General features: G+C 42.2%; 1 pseudogene; it reads right to left on the minus strand.

Annotated features, from left to right (window-relative positions):
• LOC126092909 (intraflagellar transport protein 57 homolog) overlaps positions 1-27,153 on the minus strand; it is a 136,143-nt pseudogene that overhangs the window by 21,031 nt on the left and 87,959 nt on the right.

A 27,153-nucleotide genomic window follows, 5' to 3' on the forward strand; every position in this document is an offset into this window, starting at 1 on the left:
ACATTGACTGCCTCTGCGGAAAACATTAGCAAAAGTCAAATTTCTTTAGCAAACAGACAAAAATAACTTCATTGTTCCGCAAGGCGATTAATGCTTGACTGTCAGAAAGGTGGAAATAAAATAAAATCTGAAACTAATGACATATTTCAGCCTTTAGTAATTATGTGAATGTGTTTTAATTCACTTGATAGCTCCCGGCCACGGATATCCGTTTTGTTTTCATTTGACGTGAGAGTAAACGAAGGGGAAACAGCAAAATCACTGAACGTAAACACGGGTCACGTGGAGACTACCCACTATAGCTCAGATTGCTCTGCACATCAGCCCCGGATCTACGACATTTGCGAACCGGGTCAATACTAAAAAAAATCGAATTTTCAAAATATGTTCATCTTGTAGCGCACATCTTTCTGAAAAGTCTGAAACATAAAACGTATGTATTCGAGGAAATGTAAGACATATTATTTGGTCTTAAGTATGTCCAAGTGCAGTTCCATGCCTCTTCATAAAGCATTTTACTACTGCACGTCCAAACTATATTCAGGAGAGTGGAAATTGAAATGTCCTGTGGTGCCTCTCCTGCTCCCAGTCGGCCGGTTTGGCAGCCTGCCTCTCTTAAAAAAAAAATCTCGCAATTAATAGCGGATGGGATTATTTGTAATCGAGAGAACAAGAACTCTTCAGAAAATCTGAACTCTTCATTGCCCATTAGTTAATAACTTGCTGTTTTGTTTGACATAAAATTAAATATAGGATATATAAAACCAGTACTGACAAGAGATAAGCAAGAAATTACACATTTCTTCAAACCTTAGCTCCTAGCATTTTTTTCTCTCTAATCTTACTACAGCTTTACATGGCGTGTTTTCCTTTCTGTGAAAGAATCTTTTACCTCATCAAAGTTTGTCAAACGTTGGTTGGTTGGTTGGTTGGTTTTTTGGGGAAGGAGACCAGACAACGTGGTCATCGGTCTCATCGGATTAGGGAAGGATGGGGAAGGAAGTCGGCCGTGCCCTTACAGAGGAACCATCCCGGAATTTCCCTGGAGTGATTTAGGGAAATCACGGAAAACCTAAATCAGGTGGCCGGACGTGGGATTGAACCGTCGTCCTCCCGAATGCGAGTCCATGTCAAATGTTTTGCTACATGGAAAATCGAAATGTAGTTATCTAATACTGTAAAAGCTGTTAATACAAATAATACCCAAGACTGGTGTGGTTTCTCGATCCGATTACATCTTTTTTGTCACTGTCTGCTAGATAAAACAAAATAGGCCTTTCTAATACGGCAGCAATTTTATAACACATCAAATAAACGAGACTGTTTTGGCACAAATGGTCATTTTTATAACACGACAGAATATAATCCAATAATTATCAATATCAAATGCCTATTAGGCCTACTACAAGCAAAAAGCTTTATGTTAGGAAATAGTTTCACTTTTCATTCATATGCACCAGCTTCCCTAGCATGAGATTGAAAACTAGTATTACGAAATTTTTATATAAATTTGGAATCGTCTTATTCTTCCATAATTTGTGTGATGTCCTCGTTTCTTCTCCGTCCTCATTCTAACAAACAATCCTGTCATCACCAATTGCTGCCACTGTCAAAATTTGTTCGCCGATTAACTTCACTAACCCTGCCAGAATCACTGGTTTAGTTCTCCCACAATTATTCTCCAGTTAGGCGTTGTTACATGTTCGTAAAACACGTTTTCCATGTTACTTCCATAATAGAACTTAAGCGGCTGGTAGCCGGGGACTGTACTACTGGTCCTTACTAGTGTAGCGATCTGGCCAAACATTTTCTGTCAAAACTTCATTTTCTTGGACACACCGAGAAGATAATACATAATCTTTCTCACCTGTTATTCCTGTCAGTTGTTTATTTCCATTCTGATAGTATGAATCTATGGATTTCGCTAGTAATTATAACAACGCTGATCATTCGCACACCCAATCAGCCACATAATCAGACAGTGATTGCCATTCATCCATTCGGCTTTACTCCACTCAGCTCGTATAGCCCCGTCCCCTTTTGTCTGTGGAAAGTTTATTTCTAGATGCGACGAAGATTCTCCTGACAGAGACATCATGTACACTATGCATGCATTCAAAAGTTAGCTTATGATTCATTCAGAAATCAACTTAAAATGTGTTCAAAAACCAACAGAGAGCCAACAGCCACATTCCTGTTGACAGAAGCGGGAGAATCTACTACTCAAACGTGACTCTACTGCGCATGCGCATGAGCCCGCGCGTTAACTGCTAAAACAAATCGAATGTAAACAGTTGTGACTTCACGCTCATTGGAGGCAATTTGTTGTTATGAAGCAATGCATAGTCTTCCTAAAGCCTTTGACACATTTTCAATTGGCAGACGCTTGCATGAGCACTTGTGTCGTTGTCGTATATGGCGCATTTCCTTTGCAATTTAAGTTATTTTCGTTTTTTTCTCTCGTTTATGTTTTATTGTTGAAGTATTATTCTGCAGTAGCGGGATACAGTAATATCCTTTGTTAGTGTGTCGGTTCTTACTAGTCAAAATTACAAAAATTTAACTGAAAACTAAAACAATGAAAAATTCCCGGAATTCTAAAAATATCCCGGGTTTTTCCCGGATCTCCCGGTTGTCCCGGGTCGTAGACACCCTGTTACTGAATGCCCTTGGACAGCTCGTCCAGGGTCAACATGCCATGTAAAACGATGTGGCAGCCGCCACTCCACTGCTACCGCAGCCATAACACGCAGTTGCACCACCTTTTCGTCCTTTTGATGCGGCACTGGAAAGCTGGACGGAGTGGTCGCGCCAATTTGGATTCCATCTCGCCGCCTACAGAACTCAAGGTAATGAGTGGCAGCCTTTTCTCCTTTCTTGCGTCGGACTGTCTACGTACCGTATGATAGTCAAATTCTTTCCCCGACGTGACGTAGCAACTCTGCCCTACGAAGAAATTTTGCCCGCATTAGATGCATATTTCCAAGAATCGGTCAATGTAGTTGCGAAAAGGTATACCTTCTTTCGTGCAAAACGTACGGCTGGTCAGACTAATCGGGAGTGGGTTGCAACATTGCAAGGCCTTACTAGGGATTGTGCTTTTGAGTGTCAATGTGGACTCCCTTATTAAGATACTATAGTGCGTGATGCAATTGCACAGAACGTTTCTGATGTTCGTATACGGGAACAGATTTTGAAACTAGTCAATCCCTCCCTTCAACAAGTGATGGACATATTGGATCGGCAGGACACACTTGACTTTGCTCAGGAATCATTTGAAACTTCGCCACCTGTGTGTCAGGTTAACTGGCCCGCCGAGCGAGCTGCACGGAACAGTAAACAGTCCTCGCGCCTGGCTGCGCCAAAGCCGCCTGGCTCTCAGCCACGTGTCCTGTGCCAGCATGCAAATGCAGTGAAATCATGCCTGCGGTGTGCTACTAGACATTCGCGTGAGAATTGCCCGTCACGCCAGGCTATTTGCTTTTTCTGTAATAAAAAAGGACATGTTCAAAGTGTTTGCCAGAAAAAGCTCCGATCGGACACTCACAACCATTCCAGGCCCTTTGCTTCACGCCGGAATCAGAATCGAACCAAGGATACTCAGGCTCGCGACACTTCGCCCATGGAAATTCATGTAGTTCATGCCCCTCCGCCCAGTGCTACTCTCTCTAACAGTGACTGTGTTCATCCCACAAATAGTGTGCGTCGACATCACCGGAAATCCCGTCAAATCACAAGTGATTCTGTACCAGTGTCCGTTCACGTTGCACAAGACAGTCACTCTTGTTGTCAACAGGACAATAAACTTTTTGTTGATTTGGACATCAACGGCGAAGTGATACCGTTCCAGCTCGATACCGGAGCAGTTTCACTACTCAAACACGACACGTACAAACAGCTGGGCACACCTCCGTTGCGTGCCGCAAATGTTAAGCTAACTAGTTATTCCGGACAAGCGATCCCTGTGTTAGGACAGTGCAGCCTTCTTGCAACATACAAGGGACAAACAAAACTTGTGTCATTTTACGTACTTCGTTCTGCTTCTGCAGTGAACTTGTTTGGTTTAGATTTATTTCAGTTGTTTAACTTGTCTATAGTAAATCAGGTCCTATCAGTGAACTAGACTGTGCCTTCAGCCAGTGTTTCTCGTCTATGTGAAGAATTTGCAGACATTTTTGCACCGGGCCTTGGTTGCGCTAAGAACTATAAAGCACACTTGGAACTGAAAGTCAACGCGCAACCAAAATTTTTCAGAGCGCGCAATGTTCCCCAAGCATTGCGTGATGAGGTCGCAAAAACGTTACAAGATTTGGAATCACAAGGTGTGATTGAACGTGTACAGGCTTCTGTCTGGGCATCACCCTTAGTAATTTTGCAAAAACCTTCCGGAAAATTGAGACTTTGTGTGGACTTCAAGGCAACAGTGAATCCACAACTAGTGACTGCAACTTTTCCATTACCCCGCCCAGAAGATCTTTTTGACAAACTGTGCCCGGGTAAATATTTTTCGAAGTTGGACCTAGCACATGCGTACTTGCAAATACCTGTGGACGAAGAATCCCAGCGCGTTTTGGTGGTTAACACACATCTTGGTTTGTACCGATTCAAACGACTGCCATTCAGGTGTGCATCTGCCCCTGCATTCTTTCAGCAATATCTACAAACTGTTTGTGTGTCAGTCCCTACTGCAGCAAACTATCTGGATAATATTGTGATCTCCAGAAAGACGGAAGAACATTTAGCCAATCTTAGAACATTATTTCAGGTCTTGCGACAAAATGGTCTTCGCTTGTGGAAGGACAAATGTGTGCTTTTTGCTCGTGATTTGCCATATCTGGGACATGTCCTCAATGCCCAAGGCATACATCCCAGTCCAGAGCCCCTCCGTGCCATACAAGACTTGCCTTCGCCGCAGAATTTGAAGCAGCTACAGAGTGTGCTGGGTAAAATAAATTACTATCATCGCTATGTGCGCCACGGCTCTTCCATTTCAGCTCCGCTTCATCGCTTACACCGTAAAGGTGTTCCGTTCGTCTGGACGACGGAATGCGAAAGCGCCTTTCACCAGTTGAAATCGGCGTTGCTTTCCAATACTTGCCTTACGCCATTCGATCCCCGGAAGCCCCTTTTGTTGATGGTGGATGCATCGGATTTCGGGATGGGTGCTGTGCTTGCGCACAAAGATGGTTCGCACGATCGCCCAATTGCCTTTGCGTCCAAATTGCTCTCGTCTGCGCAAAGACATTATTCACAGATCGAGAAAGAAGCATTGGCTCTCGTCTTTGGTGTTGCAAAGTTTCATGATTTCTTGTATGGTCGTAACTTTACCATCATCACAGACCACAAACCTTTGACATCGCTTTTTCATCCGACCAAGCCTGTACCTCCACGTGCAGCGCAGAAATTCATTCGCTGGTCTATTTTCCTCTCACAGTACCGCTACAATATCTTGTATCGGTCCACTGCTAAGCACGGAAATGCCGGTGCATTGTCCCGTTTGCCTGTTGCTGAGGATAGAGCATTCAGTTCCTCCGAACTTGCTTGCATGTTCATTGATTCGGAAACCGATGACGTGGTTGAATCATTTCCGATTGATTTTCGTCGTGTAGCTACAGCCACAGCTGCCGACGCTGTCCTTGCTACCGTTCTGCGTTTTGTTGCTACGCAATGGCCCTTGTCACAGTCACGGATCGCGGATCCGTTGGTTCGCCGATTTTTTGCTCACCAGGAGAGACTTTTTGTACGACTTGGTGTTTTGCTGTTGCGTTCTGATAATGATCAGTCCAGGGTCGTGGTCCAATGTTCGTTACAGTCCTCTGTCTTACGGCTTCTCCACCAAGGACATTGGGGTATAGTGAGAACGAAACAACTTGCTCGTCAGCACTGTACTTGGTTCAGAATCGATGCTGCGATTACGAATATGTGCTCTTCTTGCATGGTGTGTGCCGAACAACAATCAGCACCGCCGCGGAAATTCTTTGCATGGCCAAAAGCCACTTCCCCTTGGCAACGCTTACACGTCGATTTTGCTGGTCCATTCTGGAATGCTCAATGGTTGGTTCTGGTCGATTCCTTCAGTGATTTTCCTTTTGTTGTCTGGATGTCTTCCACGACGTCTTCTGCCACCATCCAAGCGTTATCCGCTATCTTTTGCATTGAAGGTCTTCCGCAGACTATTGTTTCCGACAATGGCCCACAATTCATGTCCGCAGAATTTCAGTCATTCAGCAAGGCCAATGGTATTCAACATCTGATGTCCGCGCCGTTTTCGCCACAGTCAAACGGTGCCGCTGAACGTTTGGTCCGGACTTTCAAGTCACAGATGTTGAAGTTGAAAGAGTCGCATTCTCGGGAGGACGCGTTATTGCTCTTTTTGTCTTTGTATCGCTCTCAGCCCCGTGATGGTCGCTCGCTGGCTGCATTGCTTCACGGTCGCCCTCATCGCACCTTGATGTCTTTGCTACATCCGCCGCATCAGGTTCCTGTGCAGCGGCAGACAGCTGCTTTTGCCCCAGGCGATCTTGTCTACTACCGCAACTATCGAGGTTCACGGCGTTGGCTCGCAGGGCGCATTCTTCGCTGCCTCGGCCGCGCGATGTATCTGGTTTTGGGGGCCTCTGGTGAGGTGCGTCGGCATCTCAATCAGCTGCGCCTCTGTCGTCGCACGGGATCTGCCGCTCCCCGTCTGCTTTCAGCAACGGTGCCGTCCGGTCAGCGCCCTGGGGACCCATCTACTGGCTCGCCTCAGCCCCAGGTGTTACCGACGCTGCCTTCCATTTTGCCCCATGGCGACGCGACGCTGCCGCTGCCGCCTGTTCTCCCGCGGGCGACGCCCACAGTGGATGCGTCGCTGCAACCGCCAGGCGCCTCCCTGGGTCACACGCCGCAGATCGCTTCCCGTGACCCGTTGTCCTCCGCCATGGACTTCTTGCCCGCTCCGGACCACATGGCGTCTTCTCCTGTCGGGTGCCCCGACTCGATGGAGGTCGACCCTTGAGGCCCCTCCTGTCTCTCTACGGGTGCGTACACTGCATGTTGGCGTGCACCCTGGACTAGGTTTTCAGGCATTTCCTAGCTCCCCTCGGACTGAATGGCAGGGTGCGGGTGGCACAGCCTCGCCTGTTGTTAGGCTCCCCACCTCATTGCATACGTCAACATGGGGTCCTCCCCACGGTGGGCAGAAGCCTTATAACACAACTGTTCGCCGATTTGCAGGGGAGGAATGTGGTGTCACCGCCAGACACCACACTTGCTAGGTGGTAGCCTTTAAATCGGCCGCGGTCTGTTAGTATACGTTGGACCCGCATGTCGCCACTATCAGTGATTGCAGACCGAGCGCCGCCACACGGCAGGTCTAGAGAGACGTCCTAGCACTCGTCCCAGTTGTACAGCCGACTTTGCTAGAGATGGTTCACTGACAAATTACGCTTTCATTTGCCGAGACGATAGTTAGCATAGCCTTCAGCTACGCCATTTGCTACGACCTAGCAAGGCACCATTATCATTTGCTATTTATCTTGTGATGCATGTACCGTCAGACCGATGTTCACCAATTATGAATTAAAGTTAAGTATTCCAGAAGTTACGTACTTATATTTACTAGACTCAATTCCGTTAACTGTTCCAGACCTCACGCCAGCCTGCGTGAGCTTAACACGTGCCTTTCGGCTACCAATCATAGTGGCTTGGCTATCTTGCCAAGTCACAACACTTTACATCAATAATTTAACTGCCCACAGTGTCCAGAAACTTGTGGATGACATGGATTCTTGCTCTCTTTTATCAATACAGCTGTTGTTGATCTCAGACACTGGGAATGTGTCTGGAATGTTTGAATGTTAATAAGAAAAGACTGCCTCAACTAAAAAACACAGAGAGTTGTCTTGTTTGCTTTTAAATCCATTTATAATTATGTATGCCAATTTTATATTTTCAAGCCAATAATGCCACATAGAACACAATAACTAAGGTGTTATCTACAAATGTTGGGGTTCTCCTGATTTGTCACTATCCTTGGAGAAGATGTAAGAATATGGGAATCAACAGATCCTGTTAAACAGGACATCAGATGCAAGCACATCTCCAGATGACCAAATTTATTGATACTAGATCATCCAGATGTAAAAATATTTTTGAATTGGAGGCCTTCATACATTTTGGTTCTTCATTATGGGTGCAATGAAATGATTTTCAGATTGTCCTCCTCTTTAATTAATGGGTATGACGTGTGTAAAATTTGGCCCCACATTTGTCCTGGAACTGGTCTGTGCAACAGGGTACTGGACTCAGTTTAACTCTGAAACCATCAGCTGTTTCAACATTTTTTCTGCCAACAAACTGTATTGTTCACAATACAGGGGGCATACTCACAGTTAAGCTCAAGTGGCTACCTGAAACTAGCACTTTCTGACCAATGGATGACGCATCTATCTGTCCCAACCCCTACCTCCATAAAAACCTTTCTACATCTGAGGGAATTTTAATGCAATGATAAAGGCTTAACTAGCCATGAATGTCTATCTTATTCCAAGTTCTCAGAAGCTTTTAACCAAGCTATCTGGTAGTCAGGGTTTCTTGCAAAACAGACTTTGCATATTCATGTCTTCAAATTCTCTTGAATCAAGAACCACAAAAGGCAGCTCTGGTGAACACCCAATTTAGTCCCTACAGATACAAAAGGTTACCCTTAGGAATTGCTAGCACCAGTGCTGCTACAAACAATATTTAAAGGAATGGATTCCCCAGTACCATTGTTTGTCAGCTACTTGGAAGGCATTGTTGTTATAGATGATAACCAAGGAAAGAATCTTAAGGAAGCTGGCCACTTTTTTCAAAAACTGCAAACAGCAAGGTTGTATTAAAACACATGAAAAGAGATATAAGCTCAATGCAATGTATTGGAGTAACAATACCTTAAGAGCACAATACTGAACAAGCAGAGGCTCAAGCTGAGCATTCAAATAGTGCTCACGGCTTGCCACTTTGTCCAGTGTGTGTTCCACATCAGTATGCAAACGACTCAGCTGTGTCTGCGCACTTATGAGAGCATCCTCCATTCCTGTACGATGTTTTCGCGTCTGTTCCAATCGGGACCGCCAGTCACTTGCATCTGAAAGGAAATAACATATTGCCAGCATCTGACAGTCTTTTAGTGTCCACTTTTATGTTGACAATCAAATTCGGAATCAGTCACCAGATAGTAAGGATTTAGAGATAAAATGGTGTGTAAGGGAACGCAAAAGAGAGGATTATAAATTAGCATAAATATTGAGGTAAATGATACAAATTAAACAAAGAAAAGTATACCAATGAATGAATAAGACTAAATGATAATCAACAGGAATAGTACAAGTGGAAATTTCGATAGGAACTGTGTGTAATGTAGAGGAAAAATGATCTTATGGAAAAACATGATCGAAAAAAATGAGAAGGCAGAACCCAGTACAAAGGAAATACTGAAAGATTTGAAAACAGACTAGCAACTGCAATGAGAGATTAACTTTTGGAAAAATAACTGGTAGTGCCACTGAAAAGAGACTTAAAAAGATAGTTCGACATTAAATTTCTAAGACAGTGTAATTTAAATCACAAATCAGCATGCATTTTAGAAAATATGAAAGAAGTTCTGGAATAGCCACAAAAATGTTTCAGTGAGTCCTATGTAACAGCTATTAGAAATAATTGCTCATGATGTTGAACAGATGAGCATACCAGAATGGTGTGATGGAATACATCACCTCAGTTCCCTTAGCTTTGATTAATAAAGCTTGTGTATGTTTAGAACACTGTTATTTGCAAATCAGTTAACAATTTTTATGCATTATACAAGATCTGTTAAAATATTCCGGAACACTTGCAATTTTGCGCCGATGGTGTGTTGGAAAAAATGTGGCTGGCATCCCTGCACATGCCTGTGTTTAATGTGTAATTGCCAGAAGTTTCATTGTTATATGTCTGCTAGTTATTGTTCAATGCTATATTGAGCAGAACGTTGTGTCACACTGCTTACAAATTTCAAGATTGCAAAGTTAGAGGAGCAACGCATCTGCATTACATTTTGCGTGAAACTCAAGAAAACTTTTAGATACACACATCACATGATGCAGGAAGTCTATGGTGATGAGTGCTTAAGCCGTACTCGGTGTTACGAATGGTTCACACTGCTTAAAAATGGCCAGACAGAAGTTAAAGGTGACCCTCGTTCAGGATGCCCCTTGATGTCTACTAATGACATTCATGTCAGGAAGGTCAATGAAATTGTGTAAGCCAGTAAAAGACCGACTGCCTTAGAGATTGCAGAAGAACGTAACATTTCAGTTGGATCACATCATCAAATTCTGACACTAATCTTCGAATGCATCGTGTTGCTGGCAAGTTTGTCCCACAGCTCATAAGATGAAGTCAGAAAGACATTTGCCTTGCTATCTGTGAAGAGCTTTTGGGTCGCACAAATGAAAATTAGATGTTTCTTAAGAAAATCACAACTGATGAGGTGGGGCAAAAAAAAAAAAAAAAAAAAAAAACTCATTAGGTCAGAACAAATGTCAGAGCCATGCTGACAGTTTTCTTTGACTTTGACAGATTAGCTAATCATAAATTTGTACCACAGGGACAGACTGTTGATTATTTGTAGTACTGGGATGTGTTGCATTGCCTGTGAGAAAATGTGGGAAGGAAACGGCCTGAATGTGGCAAGACAATTCATGGCTCTTGCATCAAAATGATGCAACCAGACATTCATCCCTGTTGGTGCATGACTATTGCACAAAAAAACTAAATCACTGTGCTGCCTCATACTACATACTCTCCAGACCTGGCCCCTATGGACTTTTTTTTATTAGCTGGTAGAATTTTGCACAGAGCATAATTTAATCATAGCTAACACTTGGTTCAAGAATCATAAAAGAAGGTTGTATACATGGAAGAATCCTGGAGATACTAGAAGGTATCAGATAGATTATATAATGGTAAGACAGAGATTTAGCAACCAGGTTTTAAATTGTAAGACATTTCCAGGGGCAGATGTGGACTCTGACCACAATCTATTGGTTATGAACTGTAAATTAAAACTGAAGGAACTGCAAAAAGGTGGGAATTTAAGGAGATGGGACCTGGATAAACTGAAAGAACCAGAGGTTGTACAGAGTTTCAGGGAGAGCATAAGGGAACAATTGACAGGAATGGGGGAAAGAAATACAGTAGAAGAAGAAGGGGTAGCTATGAGGGATGAAGTAGTGAAGGCAGCAGAGGATCAAGTAGGTAAAAAGACGAGGGCTAGTAGAAATCCTTGGGTAACAGAAGAAATATTGAATTTAATTGATGAAAGGAGAAAATATAAAAACGCAGTAAATGAAGCAGGCAAAAAGGAATACAAACGTCTCAAAAATGAGATAGATAGGAAGTGCAAAATGGCTAAGCAGGGCAAATGTAAGGATGTAGAGGCTTATCTCACTAGGGGTAAGATAGATACTGCCTACAGGAAAATTAAAGAGGCCTTTGGAGAAAAGAGAACCACTTGTATGAATATCAAAAGCTCAGATGGAAACCCAGTTCTAAGCAAAGAAGGGAAAGCAGAAAGGTGGAAGGAGTATATAGAGGGTCTATACAAGGGTGATGTACTTGAGGACAATATTATGGAAATGGAAGAGGATGAGGATGAAATGGGAGATACGATACTGCGTGAAGAGTTTGACAGTGCACTGAAAGACCTGAGTCGGAACAAGGACCCGGGAGTAGACAACATTCCATTAAAACTACTGACGGCCTTGGGAGAGCCAGTCCTGACAAAACTCTACCATCTGGTGAGCAAGATGTATGAGACAGGTGAAATACCCTCAGACTTCAAGAAGAATACAATAATTCCAATCCCAAAGAAAGCAGGTGTTGACAGATGTGAAAATTACCAAACTATCAGTTTAATAAGTCACAGCTGTAAAATACTAATGCGAATTCTTTACAGACGAATGGAAACACTGGTAGAAGCCGACCTCGGTGAAGATCAGTTTGGGTTCCGCAGAAATGTTGGAACATGTGAGGCAATACTGACCCTACGACTTATCTTAGAAAATAGATTAAGGAAAGGCAAACCTACATTTCTGGCATTTGTAGACTTAGAGAAAGCTTTTGAAAATGTTGACTGGAATATTCTCCTTCAAATTCTATAGGTGGCAGGGGTAAAACACAGGGAGCAAAAGCCTATTTACAATTTGTACAGAAACCAGATGGCAGTTATAAGAGTCGAGGGGCATGAAAGGGAAGCTGCGGTTGGGAAGGGAGTGAAACAGGGTTGTAGCCTCTCCCCGATATTATTCAATCTGTATATTGAGCAAGCAGTAAAGGAAACAATAGAAAAATTTGTAGTAGGTATTAAAGTCCATGGAGAAGAAATAGAAACATTGAGGTTCGCCGATGACATTGTAATTCTGTCAGAGACAGCAAAGGACTTCAAAGAGCTGTTGAATCGAATGGACAGTGTCTTGAAAGGAGGATATAAGATGAACATCAACAAAAGCAAAACGAGGATAATGGAATTTAGCCGATTTAAGTTGGGTGATGCTGAGGGAATTAGATTAGGAAATGAGACACTTAAAGTAGTAAAGGAGTTTTGCTATTTGGGGAGCAAAATAAGTGATGATGGTCAAAGTAGAGAGGATATAAAATGAAGACTGGCAATGGCAAGGAAAGCATTTCTGAAGAAGAGAAATTTGTTAACATCGAGTATAGACTTAAGAGTCAGGAAGTCGTTTCTGAAAGTATTTGTATGGAAGTGAAACATGGACGATAAATAGTTTGGACATGAAGAGAATAGAAGCTTTTGAAATGTGGTGCTGCAGAAGAATGCTGAAGATTAGATGCGTAGATCACATAACTAATGAGGAGGTATTGAATAGAATTGGGGAGAAGAGGAGATTGTGGCACAACTTGACAAGAAGAAGAGACCGGTTGGTAGGACATGTTCTGAGGCATCACGGGATCACAAATTTAGCATTGGAGGGTAAAAATCGTAGAGGGAGACAAAGAGATGAATACACTAAGCAGATTCAGAAGGATGTAGGTTGCAGTAAGTACTGGGAGATGAAGAAGCTTGCACAGGATAGAGTAGCATGGAGAGCTGCATCAAACCAGTCTCAGGACTGAAGACAACAACAACAACAACAACAACAACAACAACATTGTAATACAAAGGAAATCAACAGTTCAAAATGTAGATACACACAGAATACATAAGAATGCTTTATGAGGATATGAAGTTTGGTTTACCATGGTATTTGTAAAGGAACCATCTTGGCATCTGCCAAACGTGATTTAGGAAAACGGCAGAAAAACTTAAATTAGAAAGGCCGATAAAAAGCTAATTTCATTCTTTCGAATATGAGGTTAGTATCTTAACAGCTGCATTGCCTCATTTGGTTTGTCCCTACTGTACAATGTTCTTTGATTTACAATATTTTGCTTCAGATAATTTTTAGTATAAAACATAGTTTTGCTCTCCATCATTGCACACACTGAGGACACCTGTGAATGATTTCTTGACCATGAAGATGGTATTATGCCTCTTGCACTAACTCTGGTTTGTTTGGAAAACTGACTGCATGGCTGTACATACCCTTCCTGTCTTTTCCTCTGTCTACCAGCAAGACTGGTTCAGCCTCTCCCAATGATGGATGGGATGTTGAACTCAGGAGAATGACAAGACATTTCTATCATGGACCGGGAGAGCGCTGTGCTGACCACACACCCCTCCTATCCGCATCCTCATCTGAGGATGCAACAGCGGTCGGATGGTCCCAATGGGCCACTTGTGGCCTGAAGATGGAGTGTTTTTTTTTTCTCTCTATCGTGGACTTTACATCCTGATGCATAACCTTCTTGTAAAAGCAGTTAACGATGATCATGTACTGATATGCGAAGGATGTTGTAGTCATCCCCTTTCATTACTAACCACTAAGCTGAGTCCTGTAAGTAACCTTCAATTGTGGAATATGTGCTACTCATGAAGAATATTTCAGTTGCCTTTATGAAAAAATGCATTTCAATAACCCTTTCATTTCCTTGGGAAATTTATCCCAGAATTTTATTCCCTGACAGGAAATGCTGTTTGGAGTTTTTTGTTTGTTTTCCTTGGTAAATGCAAGTCCAAACTGCCTCTTGTTTCATGATTATGTGTTGAACTGATACTGAAACATTTAGCAATGTTTTCTCTGGTATGCACTACAGATTGGTAGAAATGTTCTCCTGGTGTAGTAAGAATGCCCAATTTTTTAAATAGCTCTTTACAATGAGTCCAACTGCCACATCTATATCATTCTCATAGCTGTTTTCTGCAGTTTAAAAAACTGTGTTCCTGTTTTGTGCTTTTGATTCTCAGAAAAGAATCCTATAGATAAGAACTCAGTGTACATAGGAATAGTAAGTCACCACATGACATGTGCTGTTACAAACTGATGATAAACCCTAAGAGCATAACACGCTGATGACATTCTTTTAGCCACTATCTTTGTACACTCATTCAGTATTAACTGAAAACAATATTCATCCCCGAACATTTTGTATTTTTACACAATTTGCTATATCATGCTACCAGTGGATGTGAATGTGATTGCTCTAAGTGTAGTGTCACCACGCATATGTACTCAAATCAAGCACCAACTGTATCAGTGTGTGCTGGCTACTAGAGGCCACCTGTAGGAAGTGTGCATACAGCACAGTCTTCTCCGTGTCTTAACCGGCGACTCATTCCTATATATGCACAGAGCAGTGCTGACTCACCCTTGCTATGTTCTTTTAGTTTGTACTGCTCACATCAGCTGTTCTGTGTATTGCTTGTAATGCACCATCTGTATGATTCTTTTTGCCTTGCTACCAGTGGAGTCCAGAGAAGTTTATTTCTGTTATCGTTCAAAGGTTTACAAATAACGGCATTTTCATATTACTTGGGTCAGTTTTGTGTATTACTTAGTTACTGCATGATTGGTGGAAAGTTTGAAATGGTTTCCATGTGTGCAGTCTTTAAGTGTGGTTTCTTCAGGTTTAGTCACTATGGATGTGATGATACTGGCCCTGATTGAACAGCTTACTTTGTTAGTGACCACTTTCTCAGCTTCCTTTAAGAGACAGTGGGCCATTCCACTGGTCTATCCACCCGCTTTTCCTCTATATGATGATTCAGCAGAGGATTGGGAAGCTTACGAAAAAAGACTTACACAGCACTTTCAGTACAAGGGACTCAAATTTGTGCAGTCTTATTCTTCTCGGGGATCCATCTTTGGTGTATCAATTACTGTGTCAACTTGCCCTTTAAAAGAACTGGCAGCAGAACCAGCAGCTCTTGATCACATGTGCAGTTTATTGTTCAAACACCACTGCAAACAAATGCATGTCATAGCAGTGCGAGTTGAATTCTAGCGATGCAGCAAGAAACCAAACCAATCATACAGGGCCTGGGCAGCTGAACTTCATGGCCTTAGCCCTAAGTGTCAATTCGTTACTTATACCCATAAGACCCTTACACAGACTTTATGGTGCATGATGCAATTATCTGTTTAGCTCCAGACAAGGAAGTGCACCAGAAGTTTTGCAAACAGCACAATCTTTTGAAGTTTCTTGGGCAGTGGACAACCAAATTGAAGCATGAGGTGATGTGGCAGTAGTGCCACAAGACGTGCCCACTAGGACAACAGACAGCTTGGATGAAGAAGCAGCAGCGACAGCAGCAAATATGCAGGTCCAGCGCCGAGCAGACCAACACCGGTCCAAGCAGTTGCAACTGCCACCTCGTCAGCATCACCATTCTCTGTTTCTGTGTTGTCCTTTCCGTTTTGTCCAGCACAAATGTTTGACGTGCCCTAAGCACTCAGCTACTTGTAAGGCTTGCCAGAAGAAAGGCCACATCACTTCCATGTGTCGTTAACCAAAGGTTTCTCAGTATATGGACACGGATGCAAACAGTTTGACTCCAATGCTTGTGACTTCTCCCAATTTGTTTATTGAGTTAAGTGTTTTTTGCCAAGTGCTTTGGCTAAAGGTGACACAGGTGCTGCAGTGGCATTATTGAAGTCTCAAACCTATGTGAGTTTAGGCTTTCTGCCATTAACACCAGTCACACGGAAGCTGGTCAGTTAGAACAAACATTTGTGGCATCTGCCTCTTACAAGTCAGTGGTTTGTTCCATTACATTTTTGGTGGTTGCTGAATCCAGTGTTGAGAACTTGCTCGGGACAGACGCATTTCGGGCATTTGTATTTTCTATCACCGATGCAGCTCACCTTGTGACCGATCAGGTACCATATTCTCAACTGGAAACACTGTGTGAGGAGCTTTTAGACTTATTTTCGGAAGGTAAAGAGCGTGCCACGAATTGTTCTGCCATATTTCTTTGAAGTACATCACTCTTCCTCATTTTTGTCGTTTGTGTCCTATTCCTATACCACTAAAAGATCAAATGAAAGTAGATTCAGACAGACTTCAGTCTCTAGGGGTGGTGCAACTTGTTACGGCTAGTGAATGGTCATTGCTGCTGGTTGTAGTTTGATAGCTGTTGGGGAAACTTTGCCTCTGTGGCGACTTCAATACTACTATCAATGCACAGTTGATTGTGAATACATATCCTCTACCATGCCTGGAGGAACTGTTGGAAAAAATATTGGGTGGCCAGTACTTTTCAAAAACTGATTTGTCTGAAGCATATCTGCATGTTCCTGTAGACGAAGAGTCTCAGCGGGTTCTGGTTTTGAATACACCTTTTGGTCTCTATCAATATTTGCACCTCCCTTTTGGTGTGGCCAGAGCCCCTGCTATTTTACAACAATTTCTAGAGTAACTGATTTTTCCTGTCTCAGATTGTATTAACTATCTGAATGATATCGTTGTCAAGGGCTCCTCCACAGCCAATCACTAGAAAAATTTGCATACTCTAGTTTCATGTTTTACAGTTTGCAGACTTGCAGTACAACCTCGAGAAATCTCAGTTTTTTTTTCAACATTCCATCGTTTATTTGGGGTTCAAGGTCTTTCTGGAACCCGGACTGTGAAAGTGCTTTTCAAATGTTGAAAAGCCCCTTCTTTAGCTGCGTTCTCTCCAGACCAGCACATTGTTTTGGTGACTGACGGCTCACAGCATGGCCTCGGTGTGATCCTAGCACACCAAAATGTTGACAGCTCTGAATGACCTTTTGCTTTCACCTCTAAAACTTTCACTCTGGCACAGCACCATTACTCTCAGGTGGAAGAAGAGACTCTTGCCATAGTCTACGCTATCCAGAAATTTCATGTTTTTTTGTGTAGCTCCAAGTTTCTCCTTATTACTGACTATGAACATTTGATTTCCTTATTCAACCCTCACACTTCCTTGCCTGACAAGGCAGCACCCCGTCTACAATTCTGGATGCTGTTCTTGTCTCACTACAATTGCAAAATCCATTTTCGATCTGCATCTAAGGATGGCAATGCGGATGCCTTGTGCCACCTTCCTGTGGGTGCTGTTCCCAACTTTGATTGTGAAGAATTGCTTTGCTTCCATCTTGATACTGAAGTGCAGGCCATTGCTGCCAACACAGTTCTCCGGCAGGTGGTTCAGTTTATTCAACAGGGCTCACTTCGGATAAGGCTTTGGAGCTCCTGCTCCCTGTTTTTGACAGTGTTTTGTTGTTGTCTACAGAAGACCTCTCTCCCAGAGTAGTCATTCCTGCTGCGTTACAGTGTGAGGATCTATGCCTCCTGCACCAGGGCCCTTGTATGATGTAGCTGAAGGAATGGGCATATCACCCTCTACCAGCAGGCAGTGATTGCCCCTGTGGCTACAGCTGCAGAGCCCATGGAAATGAAACCAGTGCCCTCCTTTTCCTACTTGCCCACAGATGAGTCTTCGCCCCTGTCAATGCAGGGAGACCAACCATTACACTAGTCACTGCAATCTTCCACCACTCTGTAGGCATCTGCCGCGTAAGTATTGCCTACTTCCGGGATAGATCCCCTGATGGGGAATCTCACACCCTCTCTTGATTTTGTGACGGAAGTCAGATCAGAAATGAGGCCATCTTCAGCCATATACGGTCCTTTCAGGGGGGAGGGATATAGCAATCCCACTAGCGGACATGGACTTGAAAGCAGATGATCTGTGTGGGTTTTGTGGCAGAGTAATACTGTAAACTGTCACAGACAGCGCACAGGAAGCATTGTACACACATGTCCACTGACTCAGGTGTTCACCTGTCAGCAGCAATAAGCCAAGCCCATTAGGTCTTACACTGATTTCAAATACCTCGGACATGGTATTCACCTTACACCAAGCTCTGTTTCCACATGCTAGAGTTCAAGCAATCATGTTGGTTGCATTTTGTTTTTAGCTCCATTTTTCTTTCTACATGGTACTTGGACTCTCTGTTCCTCTGTAGATTTACTCACATGTCAAGTTTTATTTCTCTTCTGGAGCTCAGCCCTCTGGCTTGTAGTGGAGCCACTGTTGGCAAGCATAATTACTATGATATCCTGGTGCAATACACCTTGGAAATTTGGTTGTACCGTAACACATTCAGCCTGGCGGTGACTGTCTCATCAAAATGTGATGGCTAGTAAGGAACACTAGAGACTTCATGTCCACTGCTGATATAAATAAGCATACTTACCTGCAGACTTACAAAAAGCTCCACACAATATCGAAGCACCCTCATCGCTCAAGGCTGCATCACAATTACAGAACTATTTTTCTATGCCAGTCACAGGCTGCCCAGAAAATAATCATGTAATCTTCCAGTGGATGTGCTTATAACCAGCTGTCTAGTGCATAGCCCGCAGAGTTCTGCTGAGTTCCAGTCCTGGACACCAGCCATCTCCACGAGCAGCCAAGCTGTCAACACTGTCAACCACAGCCTCTAACGATTCTGCCTGTGGTACATTTCCGAGTCAAATCGCTGTGTCCCTGAGCAGTTGCCATCTGCCACTGGCCACAACTTCATGGGTCCCACTCCACACACTCCACGAGCTCCTACACCATCACTATGCGGCTGCTGTTCACTTGTCAACCACAGCCTCACTGGTCGCTAACTATCCTACATTCTCCGAGCTGCTCAGCCATCACCAGATGCTACCAAAGGTCACTGCTGACCATTGCCTCATGGGATTTGGTATTTAAGGACACTGTGGGAATTTACTATTTCAGTGATCAAACATAGCCTCTCGGAGAACATCCAATTGGTGGATACAGTGTTAATCTTATTTCTCGTTGTTCTTACTTTGTTGTTATGTTCCATTCAGAGATATAATAAAGCAATACTCATCATTACCAGAGGCATAACAATAAGTGTGTTGACTCCATTGCAATCACAGAAATACAAGTGGCAATGAGGAACAGGCTTATGTGGGTGGCATTTTCTTTCATACACACTGTTCTCATCTCCATGACCACCATAGCTACTCCAGCACTACAACTATTGCTCCTGCAACTTTTTCAGCTACGGGAATGCAGCTGCAGTGTTTTGAACCATGGCATTGCTTCCTGGCCCAGCTGCACTGTACAGTGACAATGCCCCCATGCCCTACAGATGGGACAGCATATCTTATGCAACAAGCATGTCTCTTCTTGTGACCTACATGTAAATGACCACTCTGCAAATCACACTTAAGTGCCTGGCAGAATCACCTTCAGACTATTTCTCTACCGTTCCACCATTGAAGAGCATGTGGGAAAAATGAACACTTAAATCTCCCAAATGCGCTTCGATTTCTCTTAATTAATATCTTCCAATGTAGGATGGCATCAATAAAATAGTTTTGGTCTCAGAGGGAAAAGGTTGGAGACTGAAATTTCGTGAAAAGATCTCAGCACAATGAAAAACACTTGTGTTTTAATAACTGCCATCTCAACCTGCTTGTTATATCCATGAGAGTCTCCTTCCTATTTTGCAATAATACAAAAAGTGCTGCCCTTCTTTGGACTTTCTCTGTCAATCCTGTCTAGTAAGGATCTCATCCCACACAGCAATACTCTGGCAGAGGACAGACAAGCGTAGTGTAGGCACTCTCTTTACAGAACATGTAGCATCTTCTAAGGGTTCTACCAATAAAATGCAGTCTTTGCATTACCTACTTTCCTTGTTTCCCTAACACTCTGCCATGTGTGATAAAAATCTCCCACATGTGCCAACACTCTCCCATATGTTTCAATGCACTCCACCATGGATCAACATGCACTATTGTACATGCACTCACGCACTTGCACTCTCTTCTTCCACGATGCACCTGCACCCAGTGAGTTACTGGTCCGCCTACTTGTCTCCTGCATTCCCTTGCATTTCTCCACCTTTCCCTCGATCACTGTAGCCATTCCTGAATTCTCACCCAGTTCTTTACACTTGTGGACACACACACATACACACACACACACACACAGTGCATTCTGTCCAGTTTCAGGTACGCATCAGCCGCTTCCCATAGCCCCATTTCTCCTGCTCACACATTTGGTCTGCAGGGAGCACGACATTAGCTGGCCCCTTACATCTCACGTCTCAAATACCTTTAATGTTTCCATGAAGAGGGCTCTGTGCAACACTAACTGCCAACCACTGGTCTCCTACTGGCAGCACTCCTTAATTGTTAACCTTCCTGTCTGTCGCCGAGCCGGTCTCCTCCGAAAGTACCTGTAGCTGCACCTTCCATTTCGCAGAGCAAGCCATGGCCAGACTCCCTCGAGAGCATGTTGCTCTGTACCCTCACCACAGCCACAGCCACAGCTCCGTACTCCAGTACTTGAGTATGGGGCTGGTTATCAAACTACACACATCTGACAGCAGCGGATTGTATTTGACACCTCCATACCTTATTGATACTGTTATGGTTTCTATTTCAGTGTACTTAGTGTTGCATGGGAGTGTTTACTCTGTGAGTTTACTTCCACATTTTTGATGGCCACACAGTGGCATTATAATTCATGTATCCGATTACCTGAGGATGGCAATTTAACTTTGCTGAAACTGGTGATCAGGATACGTATCAGCTGCAATCTGGGCAATAAAACTTCTATTCTGGAACCTTTTTTTCATCTTATCTTCTTGACGTCAAGCACGTGTTGTCCCTCTTCCAGTTACGGACATAAAAAGTTTAATTTGTGCTGAAAGTTACAATTTTGTGGCATGCACATGCAAAACTGTTAATAGCAGTTCACCTGTACTCCTATTTTCTTATACATTATTAGTCATACTCTTGCACAGTCTAGTTTATTTCTTAAGTATCTTTCTCAGAATTTTTCATCTCGTTGCCTCTTTCATGTTCCATCAAGCCCCCAACCCCCTTTACATGGAACTGTAACTGCACTATTCTACAGCCCTGTTCATCCTTTCACTGCTTAACTCATACAATCTTCTCCTCCTCCCTTCATAATTCTGCATGCTCTCCAGCCTAGTACACTACTCTAGATGAGTGTTTGCATTTATATGATTAAATTTGTTGCTCTAAGCCAATGTGTAAGTCTTAATCTAAAACAAGATGTCAGCTCTACTTTTGATGTAATTATACACCACTCAGCACTCCATCTTCAAGACAAGTAGTCATTTATTCTACCAATAATTACCTGTAGACATTCCTGTACTGTATCTACACCCTCAGTGCTGAACTTACTTTCATTTAGTAAAAGAATTCTCATATATTGTTTATCTGCAGTATGCAGTGTAACGCAAAGTCCCAGATACTTTCCTTTGTAATTATAAATACTTCCAAAGCTTTCCCTCCATCACAACTTCTGAAGTTTTTATTCTTTTTACAGTGAATTTCTTCCATTAATCTTTGCTGAGAACATTTGTCAATCCAATCCTTTTCTTGACTTTTTTCTATTTCTAAATTGTCCTGCTGTCGAGGGAAATTTGTCTTCTGCATGTTTTCTTTATCACATGTTATAGACATCACAATTTTAGCATTAATTAATTGTTATTGTTCTTTCCTTCTTTGAGATATTTGTTCTTTAAAATTGTATTCCTTACAAAAGAGAAAGTATTGGATTTAATGTTCCATCAACAATGACATCATTCCAGTTGGAGCACACACTATGTGTCACTACTGAACAGATCAAGAAGACAAGATTAGACCAGCTATAGTGTGGACAGAAGTGTTTGAGCAATGATTCTTTCTCCACTCCAAAGGAAGAGCTCCTAATAACTGGTGCAACAGTGGTTAACAGTGTTTGGCAGAGTATCCATGCAGATGTAGAAATTTTGATCAGATAAAGTGGAATTTGGTTCTTTGAAGCCATCATCCCTTTAATAATCTGACATGTTTAACAGACACCCCGGAAACCATAATATGCGTGGCTGGATGATGGCTTGAACCTTATTTCTTCAAAATGTAATTCTAATTTGCTACTCACTGCATCACCTCACTTGGCTACCCTACGTAGAATTTATGTTTTATTTCTTCCATGTCCTGCTGGAGTAGTATCCTCAATGTGTCTTTAGTAATAATTCTGAACATTATATGAGTTTTAACATAAAATCACACTTCTATTACACTCAGACACCACCAAATGGAAAATATGTAAGATGTGTCTAAATTATTCTTTCAAACTAAATAAATTTTCTGGTCTGAAACAGTTTCCAGTAACGTGAGTGCTGCAGCTGTTCATAAGAAATGTTGACAGTTTTTGTTCCTTTTTTATGATTCACATTATTCATGATACCCTCGTATGCCTCTTAATAAAGTTCATTAGGAATTGATAAAAAAGAAAGTTAAACCATATGGTCAAGCATAAAGGGCAGTCAAAAAGTTTCCATTAAAAGACTGTACAGGCCAGAATCAGTATGCCAATCAGTCAAAGTCACAGTGAGCACTGAGGCAACCATTCCACCGACGCAATTGGTTGAAGATACCCACGGTAAAACACCCTGCCCTGCCGCATGAAGAAGTCTGTAACTGCCTGCTGCACATCATCATCCGACATGAATCGTTGACCCTTCAAGGCCTTTTTTAAGGCAAAAAAGTCTATTTTTAATGAGAAGAAAAATTAAATGCCTTCCCCATCAGTTTCTACACATAGACACGTTTTTTTCCTTTCCCATCCTCTTGGTTCCTCTGCGAGGATAATTAAATCTGTAGAATTTTACTTGGTACTGAACATATGTATCTAATCTTGAGAAGAAAGAAAAAAATAATGAAACTTAGTACATAAAATGCAACTTTACTATCAACTTCATTTATAGAACAAACCTGGTTTGATTGTGACTTTCAATTGGGGAAGGACTCTTTCTGCTTCCAGTTTCCATTTTTCAACATCCATGTCAGAGACCAGTACCTCTTCAGGTTTCTGTGGTTCAGATGTAGCCTGTAACATTCCAGAGTAATTAATTAATATTTATCTATGGGTTACAGTTACAAAAACAGAACTCAAACACAAGATGCAACTTTTTTCAAATAACCACTGGATAATATCTTAGAAAGCCAAAACTGATTGTGAAACAAAGGAAAAGTTTAAATAAATAGTAGCCTGAGTGGAGAAAAAATGTTGCATTCATTTTGCAGTCTGTTATGTGGGCAAAATCACCACAGATTATTTTTATATATATTATATAATTATAGCAACAAATGTGTGGCCATTCAGCATGACATGCTTAACTTCAGTGGCTGCTGTGCTACTTTGACCTCCCCCTTCCCATAAATACATGCTCCCACAAGCCCCAGAACCCATCCTCTATAAGCTCCTGTCGCCCCCCCGCCCCCCTCTACATCTGACCCAATACGTCTCCCCTTCCCCCCTCATAAACAACTCCCCACCATTTACATTTGATTCATTAATCTACATCCATAATGTTCTCTTCAAAGTCTCCCTCTCCTCTCATTCTAATACATTCCACACCCATTTTCTTCCTAAATAATGGTTTACTAAAGATATTGGAGTACACTTCAAAAGCTCACATGCTTGCTGACGATACAAGTATGCTGATAAAAGGCTGAAATGCACCCATACCAGACATAGATAAAAGAATAGTGTAACAGGCTTACAACTGATTCACAGCAAGCAACCCTACTTGCAATGTCACAATATACACTGATGAGCCAAAACATTACGACACGGTCCACCGTGAGACTGAATGCCATCTGGTTGCATTGTGAGCATACGCCACAGTAACGAAAATATATAAGCAGAGCGACCACACTGGCCACAAATGGGTAAATCCGCTAACATAAGTGACTTTTCCAGGGGGAAGATTGTTATAGCCTGGTACCTGGTTATGTGCATCTCAGAAATGGTGAAGCTGGTCAGCTGTTCATATGCTTATGTCCTGAGGACTATGGGAAGTGGCCAAAGAACGGTGAAACCACAAGTAAGCAACAAGGTGTTAATCCTCTGTACCTCGTCAGAAAATATGGATGTTGGAGGCTTTCCCAATCTGTAAACTAGGATAGGCAGTGATCTATGGTAGATATGATGATAGAGTACAGTGCTGTTGCAGGCAAAAGTGTTCTGGAGCACATCATTCAGCACATATTGTTTAATATGGGGCTCCATGGCAGACAACCCCTAAGTGTACCTGTGTTGACTTAATATGGCCAATTATGAATACAGTGAAGATCACTGGGATTGGACAATGGATCAATGGAAATGTGTCACCTCATTTGATGAATCACGTTTCTTCGTACATCAGGTTAGTGGTCATATCCAGACACGTCATTATCGAGGCAAACTGCTGTTCAAAATATGCACTGCAAACAGGACGCAGGCCAGTCGGAACAATATTATGTTATGGGGCCATTCACCCAGCCTTCAGGGATACTAGTGGTACTAATCGAAGGCACTGTGACAGCTGTTGACTAATTGAACAGTTTTGTGAACCATCTTCACCCATTCATGCTTGATGTCTTCCCCGATGGAGACTGCATCTTATACGTGTCTATTTCACATAGGCAGAATCATGCTACAGTGCGTTGAGGTATGTAATAGTGGACTCATGTTGATGTCACAATCCAAAACTGATGTAAAACATCTAGGAAGTTATAAATAAATGAAATAGATATAATTTTACCAATGGCTAACATTTCAGGATGTTTTTTTGAGTATACAGCTTGAAGGGCTAATGTTGCAACACTCAGTATCATTATCTTCTTAAAATCATTTGTATGAACAAAAGGTCGATGCAAGGGAACACTTATGGGTTGAGTGTCAGCTTCATCATAGTTCCAATACCTGCCAATGTCGTAGAAGAATGGAAATACTGTAACTGCCAAATCCGTGTGTGCACCACTTCACAGTTTGCGTGTAAAGTCTGTGTTCGATTTGATCACTAAAAGCCACCTGGTCTGCTAGTACAACAGCAGTTGCGTGCACAGCCTGCTGGCTGCGCCTCCTGTTAGAACTGACAACTGTGTAGGCCATAGCGCAAGGAACTGCCGGCTACTTGTGTTGTCTGTCATACATACTTTGTCTCTCATGTATTTATGCTTTGTCATTTAATAAAGATACAGTGTTCTTGGGTTAGAACAGAAAACAGTTGGCTGTTGCTGTTGGAGTCTTCAGTCGGAAGACTGGTTTGATGCAGCTCTTTCATGTTACTCTATCCTGTGCAGGGCTTTTTATGTCTGCATAACTACTGTAATCTACTGCTTATTGTAATCAAGCTGTGGAGTTCTTCTACAACTGCTACTCGTTCCCTCAATTTATAAAATTAACTATTCCTTGATGCGTCAAAATGTGTCCTATCAGCGAATCCCTTCCTTTAGTAAAGTTGTGCCATAAATTTCTTTTCTCACCAATTTCATTCAGTACCTCCTCATTAGTTACCCAATCTACACAACCAATCCTCAGCAATCTTCTGTGGCACTACATTTCGAAAACTTCTACTGTCTTTTTCTCTGAACTGTTTATCACCCTCATTTCCCTTCTGTATAAGCCTACATTTCAAGAAAGATGTCCCAACACTAAAATTTATATGGAATTGCCAGTCTGTACTTTATATCCTCTCTATTTCCACCAGCAGCCAAAATAATAAAACTCATTTACTAGTTTTACTGTAATATTTCCTAATGTTATTCCCTCAGCATTATATGACATAATTCGACAATATCCCATTACTGTTGTTTCTTCTTACTCATTGTAAATCTCTTTTCAAGGCACTGTTCAACTGATCTTCCAAATATGTCACTGTCTCTGGCTATTACACTATCATCAGCAAGCTTTCAGTTCTTCTCCATGAATTCTGACTCTCTTTCCAAAATTCTTCTTCGTTTCCTTGACTGCTTGCAATGATGTACCAAACTGTTTTTATTTATCCATGGTAGACCACTGCAGCCGTTAGTCATTACTGTTTCTTTTTTTTCCAAATGTCTCTTTAATTTTTCTATAGGTGGCCTCTATGTTTTCCATAGCCGTACAGTCCTCTATTGCTTTAGCATTTCACCTCCAGCCATTCCTGCTTTGTCATTTTGCACTCAGACTTCAAGAAGAATATAATAATTCCAATCCCAAAGAAAGCAGGTGTTGACAGATGTGAAAATTACCAAACTATCAGTTTAATAAGTCACAGCTGCAAAATACTAATGCAAATTCTTTACAGACGAATGGAAAAACTGGTAGAAGCCGACCTCGGGGAAGATCAGTTTGGATTCCGTAGAAATGTTGGAACACGTGAGGCAATACTGACCTTACGACTTATCTTCGAAGAAAGTTTAAGAAAAGGCAAACCTACATTTCTAGCATTTGTAGACTTAGAGAAAGCTTTTGACAATGTTTTAACTGGGATACTCTCTTTCAAATTCTGAAGGTGGCAGGGGTAAAATACAGGGAGCGAAAGGCTATTTACAGTTTGTACAGAAACCAGATGGCAGTTATAAGAGTCGAGGGGCATGAAAGGGAAGCAGTGGTTGGGAAAGGAGTAAGACAGGGTTGTAGCCTCTCCCCGATGTTATTCAATCTGTATATTGAGCAAGCAGTAAAGGAAACAAAAGAAAAATTCGGAGTAGGTATTAAAATTCATGGAGAAGAAGTAAAAACTTTGAGGTTCGCCGATGACATTGTAATTCTGTCAGAGACAGCAAACGACTTGGAAGAGCAGTTGAAGAGAATGGACAGTGTCTTGAAAGGAGGATATAAGATGAACATCAACAAAAGCAAAACAAGGATAATGGAATGTAGTCGAATTAGGTCGAGTGATGCTGAGGGAGTTAGATTAGGAAATGAGA

This window comes from Schistocerca cancellata, chromosome 7 (assembly GCF_023864275.1).
Source record: "Schistocerca cancellata isolate TAMUIC-IGC-003103 chromosome 7, iqSchCanc2.1, whole genome shotgun sequence".
In the NCBI taxonomy this organism is placed as follows: Eukaryota; Metazoa; Arthropoda; class Insecta; order Orthoptera; family Acrididae; genus Schistocerca; species Schistocerca cancellata.